Below are 9546 nucleotides of genomic sequence, written 5' to 3' on the forward strand. Positions count from 1 at the left end.
ACAGTAGGTCCGTTGCATCGATTCTCAAGTCGCGTTAGTGGTCTGTTGTCGGTTACCTTGTGGTATAGCCAAGATGGCCGGGTAACGACGCAGGCTGCACATGTGGGTAGTGAACGACTCATGTAGTTTCCTAACGCCGCTGCCTCAGCAACAAAGGTGAGTTTATGCATGCGGGTGGACTGGCACTGATGGATAAGCTCATCCAAGGTGTTTACTTGCGCTTCAGCCTTAAGAGCAGGGATCGGTGTTATCCTAGGGAGGCAGGTAATTGCACGCATTGCGAGTCGTAAGTGCCTCAAGTAGAGCCCACTCCGACTGGTTCAGGTGTTGGAATTGTGCCTGGTAAACAAGCCGAGGCTGGAGTACACAAGCCTGGTAAACAAGCTGAGCCACTAGACTTCTGTGAGATGCGTCGCATGAGGTGGAGCCTCTATCCAGCTTTTTGGCGCGCGGAACGTATCCACATAGACGCTCACCCAGACGCATAAATTTCTAATCACAGAACGCGAAGTGAGGTGGCAGTGCGTACAGGTCGGCCACATAGTTGTAATGCGATTGGAGACATCTCCAGTCGGCGACGGCCCCAAGCTCTGACCACAGGCAGAATAGCTGTCTTTTCGACGGAAAGTGTCAGTCCAGCATATTCACACAATTTCTGCGTGTCAGACAAGGCTTGTTAGAGGCACACGGTTTGCCAAGTCAGGTCTGAGTGTACAGTCGATACTGTGATGTCCGCGTACATCCGAAAGTGCATGTCAAGCATAGAGCCGAGATGCCAGTGCCAAGCGGTAACATAAGAATATTCAAAAGGAAGGGCGAGATTACTGATCCCTGAGGCACTCCGCGGACAGGAGTAAAGTGTCGGTAACTCGTGCCACCAATGCGAACCGAAAATGATCTTTTGGTGAGGAAGTTCCAGAGGAAAGAGCAAGCCTTGTCTGGGAGCAGAAGGCCTTGGAGAATTTCTAAAATGGCTCCGTGGCTAACGTTGTCGTATGCCTTTTGTATGTCCATGGTAAGCACTATGCGCACGTTGTGTGACCGGTCGCCTAGTAACCCCATTGACGAGAAGTGGTCAAGCCCATCCTCGGTAACCATACGGGGCCTAAACCCGATCTGCGCCGGGTGATACCACCGGAAAATGTCTATACACCATTTAAGCCAGGTTGCCAGCGTGCTCTCCAACAGTTTGCACAGGGTGTACGGCAAAGCTATTGGACGCAAATTAGGTAGCTGATCGGGTGGCTTACCAGCTTTCGGTATCGGGACGATATCAGCGACGAGCCAAGATTCTGGTATGTGACCAAAGAGATAGACCTCGTAACGGAGTCGAGGAGATTGGTGAGGGCTGATTCGTCGAGGTTCTTTTACACCTCGTACGTAAGGCCAACTGGCCCTGGAGCTGTCCGATGTTTGGCGTGATGAATGGCAGCAAGGAACTTTGGCTATAGTGAAAGGCGATTGAATTCCACGCATGGCGTCGTCAGGAGGAGAGGAGCCGACCTGACTCGGCAGGGAAAACGGGCACGAGTTGCTGTCTGGAAGAATGTCAAAGGCAGGGAACAAGGCGCAGGCAACATTGGCGGCAAATTGAGCAGGATCCTTGTCCGATGCCAAACATGCACTGGCTGCCGCATCTGGAGTGCGGCCTTCACTTTCCATTGCACGAAAGTTACGCCAGATGGATGACGTAGTCGTCGATGGGCCGAGCGATTCACACCAGCTCAGCCATCGCTGCCTTGACAGACGCTTCTCATGACGCCTGGCAGCCGCAGTCAGACGTTGTAAGCGTATTCGGGCCTCCACAGACGAGGGATCTCAGGAGGCAGCCACTTCAGCTTGTTTGCGCTGGGCCCATAGCTGTAAGAGTCGAAGGTCAGGCTTCAGCCGGGATTCCTCTACCCATGTGTCCTCACAGGGGCTTCGCAGGGCTTCCTTAACGAGAGTGATGGGGTCCGGACTTGGCGCCGTGAGCATTGTGTTGATGTTGTCCCGGAACATATCCCAGTTTATTACAGTGCAGCGCCGTCGTAAGCGACGTGTCAAGGTTGGGACATTGCCAAGCCTGATGAGATGGTGATTGCTGCCCCAGCAATCGGCCTCTAGTTTCCAGGAGACCGTATCATTTCAACCCACCAGGTTAAGTCAGGCGAGTAGGGTGACATGCGGGGTTGAGTACATCGGAGCGTAGGACACGAGATATCGTTAAGGAGGGTGAAGTGCGCATCGCTGAAGTAGTCAAGTAGCACCCGTCCGCGTGCACTTGTGTTAGCATAACCCCAGTCGCAATGAGGGGCATTAAAGTCCCCGGCCACAAGTATTGGGCCGGCAGCGCGGAAATGCCGTAAAGATGTTAACCAGCCCAATCTTAGACGAGGGGCACGTCCGCTATGTGGGCGTGCATAAGTTGACACCAAGAGTATTGCGGACTTGGGATGTTAGACGTTCACTGCAACCACTTCTTGCCATTCCGTACACCACACGTCTAGGGGGATCTGAGTCTTTGGATAAGACGTGAGCACATAGATGGCGGCTTTGCTTGTCGGAGATCCATGGTGCCACAACGCCGATCATGTATGGATGGCGTAGTGTGAGCCGTGAAATTTGGGAGGTGAGGTAGAGGGTTTGTCTCTTGTAGTAGGAAATCCCAAGCTCGCAGTTTGCCTAGGCGAACACGTTCCCGAAGCTCGCCAATCTTTGATGTGAGGTCGCGACAGTTCCATTGGACTATATATTGTGGGACAGGCATAGTGAAATGACACAAACTAGTTGGGCTGCTAACACTGACACCAAGTTCTGCAGCTGCTGCACAACAAACTGTAGAAGATCATGGTGTGTGAAAGTAGAAGGGACAGGCTTTGTTTGGGTCATGCTTGACGGGGTGAAACGGGGCTGACTAGACCGGTCTTGTTTCGGTGCAGGCTGACGGGCAGCCGATGAATTGAGCGGGCATGGTGCTGTGTGAGCTTAGACACCTGAGTTTTCAGCAAAGCCAACTGCTGGTCTATCTCTCCTAGCTTTTCCGTAACCGGAGACAATTGCACTGTTTCACTGTGCTGTTTTTTCTGTCGACGGGAGCCACGGAGCATATCCCGTTACGATGGCTAAATCCAAAGGCTCCAAAATGTCTTATTCTACTATCATTACTAAACAGCGCAACAAAAACACGGACTTTAGCTGAGGTACATAGGACGAGCGCAGCGCTCGTCCTGTGTACCTGAGCTAAAGTCCGTGTTTTTGTTGAGCTGTTTAGTAATGATAGATAACCAACTCGCCCAATACTGCACTTTTCTTCTACTACTTCTTCGCTTTCCTCCGCCAAACAGCCGAAACGATTGGACAGAGGAATATCGTTGGGCTTGGACTGGCGTCGGAACGCGCATCGCTTAGCGCGAGTAGCTTTACACTTAGTAGGGCAATTTTTGTCCATTAAGTCATGTCATCGGTGCGACACACACCACATCGAAACTAAACTTGTGGTGAGACGGATGATGACGTAGCCAGTGCTTCTGATGCCGTAGAAGCCGGTGGTTCCGCGGCGTTTGTCACTGGTGGTTCTGTGACAGGGACTGGGCACGACTTTATAACAATGTACCACTCCGGCCTTGCATGGACGTGGGCGAAGAACGCAGCCGGTGTAGAAAAGACGATCCGGTGGCTCTAACGGGCCTCGAAGGGTTACGAGACTCGTGCGGCCAGCTCCCATGTAGCGGACAAGAACCTGGTGCGTGGAGCACCGTATATTGGCACGCAGGTCTTCGGCATTCTCTCCGGGGTCTACTGCCGAAACAACATAGCGTCGGATGTCCCGGACAGCCGGTACGCCTGCATAGGTAGCTGTTTTTCGGCCGACAGAAGAATATGGTCCAGTGCGCACAGTCGCTGGACACCCTGAAGAGGCGGCACCCAGAGAGACACTGGGTTGGTTCGGTTGTGGTATGCGTAGCCGGAAAATCCGGCTGTTCCTAGGCATCCGTCGAGCGTCTTCTTCAGTGTCTTTGTCGGAAAAGAGAGGATGTTGAATCACTCTCGAGGTTTGATGGCAACTTTGTACAGCGAGGGACTCTGCCCATTGGTTGTGGCGCCCTGAAAAGTGGCGGCGGCTGTACGGGATGAAGTAGCGGTCGGTGTTGTATTACGTCCATCGGCCCCTTGCAGGGGTGTGTTTGCGACAGATGCACACACCCGTTTGGCCGCAGGCGAGGGTGAAACCTCAGTCGTAACTTGGGCCGCACCTTTGTCCGCTGGCCACTTCGATAAAGTAAAGCGGTCAGCCGGGGGTAGCGTGGACGGTAGCGTTACCTCCATTTTCAGCGGGTCGTCCAGTGCCGGGTTTGAAGCGATGTCAGATGAAGCGAGCGTCGTGCAAGGTTGAGTCGATTGCGCTACGCAGAGCGTCTCCGACATGCGTGACGTAGGTGCGTGGTGTCGCACCCGCCAGTGACTGAGAGACAGAGTGGTTAGGCCTAGCGACCGGTGGGCGGGATCTGATGCAGAGGAAAAACCCGAAGGGTCATCCTTTTGCTTGCCGTCGGGCCATGGAAGGGCCAGAGAAATTACAGCGTCGTTAAAGGTCACTGGAGGCGAAAACTCAGCCGAAAAAATCCCGCCATCTCCACGAAGTTGATGATGAGAGGGGCGAACCTAAAATGTTTACCGGTAAAACCGTGAAAAATTCGCCCACACATCACACAAAGACTCGACACGTCAAGCTTTCCACCGCTCCGTTGACAAGCCCGTCTACGACGTCGATATTGGTGGTGATTATGTAGGGCTTGTTTGGGACGATGCGAATCTCCATGGGTAAGTTGGTGAATTCGGTGTGTGACATTTTAGCCACCTTGGCCGTCGATTTTACAGAGCGTCTTGTGTCGCGTACCCCCGGTACGTGTCTTCATCTCGCAGGCGACGAAAGACAACCTCTTTTTCTTCCTCTCCTCCTTGTTGGGTAGCAACGAACGCGTTCAACGTTTTGACCTCTTCGGCCAGTCTTTGGCTGGCCAATACCTAGGGGGACCCTGCCACAATCATCATCATTCCGCCGTGTATGGCAGCAACGAGGGACGGGACAGGGCCCGAGCAAGAGCCTTGAGCTCGCAGGCGACGAACGAAAACCTCTTCTTCTTTCTGTCCTCCTTGTTGGGTAACAACGAACGCGTTGAATGTTATGACCTCTTCGGCCAATCTTTGGTTGGCCATTCCCTAGGGGGATCCTACCACAATCATCGTCAATGTCCCGTTTACGGCCGGGACAAGGCCCGAGCAAGAGGAGCTTCGCCCCTAAAACACGAATTCCGACGGAAACAACGAGCAGGGGTAGAACGCAAACGGACTGTTCCTTCTTTGTCGTCGCCGTTGTCCCTCATTTGCTTCAGCCACTAGACAACGACGAAGCGGTGAAAATTTTGATAAGACTGGTGAAGTTTGTCGGTAATACCACGCCGGACATTTCGCGACAGGGCCTTCAAGTAGGCGGTTCCTGTATGCTCTGCACATGATATGTGCCTTCCCCTACGACGTTTGAGCGAAGCCTGAAGGCAAAGACTGTACTGATGAGTAAATTCATGCTCTTCTACAACTTTTGTGACGTTCGTGGGGTTGCTATGTCTGTACGGTCATCCGCTGCGTGATTCATCTGGACGCCGCTCCTTAGTGCTGTGCTCCTGCAGCCATGTGGTGAAGCAGTGCGTGCCGTTCGAGATTTGAAAGCGGTGTTCATTTGGGTGGGCACGGCAGGATCGGTGACCCTCTCGTGTAATAGTGGATTTTAGTATGGTGTATTCTGATGTTTCGGACGTGTGTGGATGGGCAGGTGGACGTGCTTGGCCGCGCGTGTACGAACTGCCCGAAATGCTATGAACTGGCCAAAAGTGAACCAATATGTAGGGGTATAATTTCGCATTCTACAAATCGGCTTTTTCTGAGAAACGTATGCTTGGGTTAAAATCCCTGTTCATTTTTTTTAATTGGCTGTAAACCTGCCATAGGCTTTCTGGGGAGGGTGTTGTTCCCCAGATCATTTTTTTTATTTTCGGGAAGGGGGAACATGAAAAAAGAATTGGAAAATTGGGTATCCACCTGGTACAAATGTCCAGCTGCCCTGTTCCTGCTTTTCCCGGTCCCATGCCGACGTTCCTACTAGAATTTGTCAGTTTTTCCTGCCAAAGCTGTACCTAGGGCATCAGGCGCACCGCAGAGGAAAGCTGAAAATAATTTTGACCACCCGGAGATCTTTAACGTTCGGCGAAATTTCGGCCCACGGGCTTTCTTTTTTTGTTTTTTTGCATGCGTTGGAAAAGACGTTGCCTCTGATTGTTGCCGCTCGTGCTTTCGTAACCCTAACCGTGTAAGTAATGCAACTCGTACTTTGAAAGCTTTATGCGTATGCGATAACATGTGGCTTGATTCCATTCCAGAATCATCGCGATTGTCCTTGCGTTGAATTTCGCGCCTAGTGTCGCGGCGAAGCACATTAAACGCTGAAAAACTGTATAGCAGCACTTAAAGCTCTATTTTGTAGGCTGTTTTTCCCTCTCCTCCAAGTAGAGCCAACTTGTCATACGGATTCATCAGTGTGTCGTCATAGCCTACGTCAGCACAATATCCGGGACGGTGGTGCGAGGAAAACAGCCCTTTCTAACACCCTTTTCGGGTCAGAGAATGTGTGTAAATCAACTGTAAAAACCTATAGCCAGGCCTACGAGTTTTGTTGTTCTTGTGGTTCCGTTTATATCGTGGCCTCGGAGCTTATCGAGTGTGCAGCTAGTCGGGATTACAATATCCAAGAAGCTAGGCTAGCATCTCGTATGTTGTCTTGTAAAGCAGTGTGAATCCACCGAGGGCAGTGGAACTGTGGACGTCTTGCTGGAAGTCCAGGTCTGTCATCATCGTACGTTTCCTTCTCAAGCCCTATGAGTTGGAGAATTTAGCCTCAAAAACAATTAAACAATGTTTAGAGCTCACTTTAGAGTTTTTAAGTTCACATTCACAAAAAATGGGTATGGGGCTGTTAGCAGACATTTGCAGGGTCCAGAGGCCTGTTTTCGTTGTCGATAAAAAAATAAAGAATGACTTCCCGGCATTGCGTACGCAGCGGTAGGTATACCTAAACAAATAATACTTAGTAATAAAGCAGTCACAGCCGCTTAGGAGGGCCTCGCTGCTGCCGCTGTACCGCTCGACAAAATGTTTCCTCAACTCGCCCTTTTTTTTAATAGGAAAGTTTGCTCTGTGGTATGATACGGTGGTGGCACGCGATCGAGTGAAGAAACTTTATTTCCCGCAGGACCTAAGTTTATGTCCCAATTTGAAAGGTCAATTCACCGGATCCACGTAGTACTCCAGAATGTCCGTGCGGATACGGTGCACGTGTTTGTAGAGAGCTTCCTGGGCAGCCTGGATATTTACTGTCGGCGGGAGAGACAGCCAGAGCTACCAGGAGGTGATAGAGGCGAGGGATGGGTCAAGAGATGGCGGGGTGCAGTCCCAATAAGAATGAGGGATGGATGGGTAGGAAGAACAGGTGGGACAGGAAGGATGATCAGTGCGCCGATAGATGCGGTAAAGAAAGTGATGGGAGGGGAGTGAAGAGGTTTGAGCCTGCCGAATGAGGCACGCAACCTCACGAGTTAGGGTGGGTACAGGGTACGTGATAGGCGTTCGGCGTGTAATTGGTAACGGCGGGAAGCGCGGTGTTCAGTACGAACCGTCGGTGCGTGGTACAAGGTTGGCCAGGACATGGGCAGACCCGGGAAAGTTACTCGGGTGAGTTCGTTTGCTAAGGCGTTTCCGCACATGCCAGCGTGGCCAGGAACGCAAACCAGTGTGAAACGTGGCCGATGATTGGATGCAAGTATCGGAGTGACGAAGTCAGTAGTGTGTGGGTGAGTCTCATGGTGAACAAAATTACGAAGGGCTGACTGACAGTCGGAGAAGATATCTACTTGCGTGCTGGTAGGAACAGTAAGAGTAGCGTGCTCTGTTGCAAGGGCAATGGCGTATTCTTCGAGAGAGGTCGAACCCGGTGGGGAAAAAAAGTAAAGCGTGGCACTGTCTAAAGAAGGGAATTGGAGAAATGAAGCCGTGCCCGTTGAGTTTGAGGGGATGTCGCTAGCGTCCGTAAAGTAAACGATGGAACCATGGGAGAGTTGAAAATTAAGTCGTCTGGAGAGGGCGTGAACGCGCAGTGCGCGAACTACCGCACTTTTCACTGTGGAATGATGACACAGACAAACGAACTGGGATGCTGTTTGCAGAATCGCTGAAGCTGAAGGGTACGACATTGATATGCACACTGAGGCCTAACTCTTCACGATGCATCCCCCAAAGGCAGGGCTCAGGCTTGAGCAAAGTTCAGGGATGACAAACCACCACCCGGGCCGCAAATATCTCGCAATGTGTTCGCTCGCGGCAGGCTTCTGCTTGCGATTTATTTGTCTCAACTGAACCCGCACTCATTTTCCTGAGTGTAGGTTCCGGTTGTCTGGGAGTTGCTTTCGGTTAAATTGATTTTGGATTAGGTACTTTTAGGGACTGCGAGACACTTAAAGCTGGAATGTGTGCCGATTGGTGGATAAGCGTGGATGGTGACTGCCCCCACGGAATGAGTACAGATACGGTGCTGGTCTGATTTCTGAGTAAAATCCGGCGGTACTGAAGCTTATTAAAAGTTCTTTTATTTGTATTTCTTGTTATGAGATGCTGAATTTACGGTTTTTTCGGGCTTTTGGTTGCGATATCAAAAATGGCCTTCGTAAGCTTATGTCAGGTAGTAAGGAAATTCAGTGGATCTGGTCTACAAACCACGATAGGCCCCTGTCTCAAGCATGCATTTTGTAGTTTGAGCTACACTGGCCGAGTTTGAGCAGTTTGGCGTGAATCCTGGGCAGCCGTGCTGCGCATGCGCGAGGACCAGTGACGTCTCACGGCGTATGGCTGGAGCGCCGGATCCGCTGCCGCCGCAAGTGCATTGGGTTGAATCGGATAGGATTTGATTAGATTGGATTGGATTGGCTTGGGATAAATAGGTTTGTATTGGATTGGATTAAATTGGATTGTACTGGATTGGAATGGAAATCGTTTTGGCAGCAGTATGCATGATAATCAGCTAATCCTAGACAACCAGGAAACCTAAGAATAACCAGCTGAACCTTAGCTCACGCTACGTATATCCTCTCATAGCCGAGGTAAGCTACTGGTAATTTTTTCTCCAACACACGGCATCTCACGATTTCATTCAATGTGGGTACGTATTACGAGGACAACGACCAATCACATTTATATTCAGAGTTCCTATTTGCAGTTGTAAACGTGATTGCTACATAATGCTGCAATTATTAAAGCGTTAACTGTTATGTTTCCATCTGATCTTTAATTAGGCCCTGTTGAACCAGACTAAATACACGTGCTTGTAACTATGGAGTGTTTGAGACAGTTTTGATAGGATTAAAAACTAGTGGGGAAGCAACAAGAAAACCGGAATGTCGAAACTTTTTTTATCGCCTGAAAATTCCCCATTCTCCATGCGGGAATATCCTCATACCTGGA

This window comes from Haemaphysalis longicornis, unplaced genomic scaffold (genome assembly GCF_048455015.1).
Source record: "Haemaphysalis longicornis isolate Haplotype H1 unplaced genomic scaffold, Haemaphysalis longicornis Haplotype H1 scaffold_3, whole genome shotgun sequence".
Classification (NCBI taxonomy): Eukaryota; Metazoa; Arthropoda; class Arachnida; order Ixodida; family Ixodidae; genus Haemaphysalis; species Haemaphysalis longicornis.